The sequence below is a fragment of the Papaver somniferum genome, unplaced genomic scaffold, assembly GCF_003573695.1.
Source record: "Papaver somniferum cultivar HN1 unplaced genomic scaffold, ASM357369v1 unplaced-scaffold_963, whole genome shotgun sequence".
NCBI classification, from domain to species: Eukaryota; Viridiplantae; Streptophyta; class Magnoliopsida; order Ranunculales; family Papaveraceae; genus Papaver; species Papaver somniferum.
Window position 1 is genome coordinate 1 of NW_020652782.1, and position 628 is coordinate 628.

Here is a 628-nt window from a genome sequence, read left to right on the forward strand (position 1 = left end):
CATTTTTAATGTATTTTCACTAAAAAAAACTATTAAAACTATGTTAATTATTCAGAATAACTGCTCCAAAACAATCTCCTCGCCGTAAGGTTTCCAACGAGTCATCACTTGTCCCGATCGGACTTTCCACGAAGAATTAATAGGCGTTAGACAGTTCGAGCCAACACATTGGAGACGTGTTAAGTAGTAAAACTAGTAAGATCCTTTCAGCAATCGATCATACCAGCACTAATGCACCAGAACCCATCAGAACTCTGCAGTTAAACGTGCTTGGGCGAGAGTAGTACTAAGATGGGTGACCTCTTGGGAAGTCCTCGTGTTGATTGCCTTTTTTGTTTTTTTGCCATTTTTTTTGCCGATTTGTCTAATGAAGGGCAGCGACGAGTAGTGAAATATATTTGTTTTCACGAGGACTTTATCTTTTTGGACAAAATTCTTTTGAATTATTTTCTAATTTGTTGAAAACCCGGACGCCGGGCATTTAATTGAATATTATAATGCATTTTTAATGTATTTTCACTAAAAAAAACTATTAAAAATATGTTAATTATTCAGAATAACTGCTCCAAAACAATCTCCTCGCCGTAAGGTTTCCAACGAGTCATCACTTGTCCCGATCGGACTTTCC

At 36.8% G+C, this 628-nt stretch overlaps 1 non-coding gene across 1 annotated transcript; it reads left to right on the forward strand.

Annotated features, from left to right (window-relative positions):
• The first annotated feature begins 209 nt into the window (after window positions 1–209).
• On the forward strand, window positions 210–328 carry LOC113346170. Its single transcript, XR_003358435.1, has one exon. It is a non-coding gene; the product is annotated as a 5S ribosomal RNA (ribosomal RNA).
• Window positions 329–628: the final 300 nt, after the last annotated feature.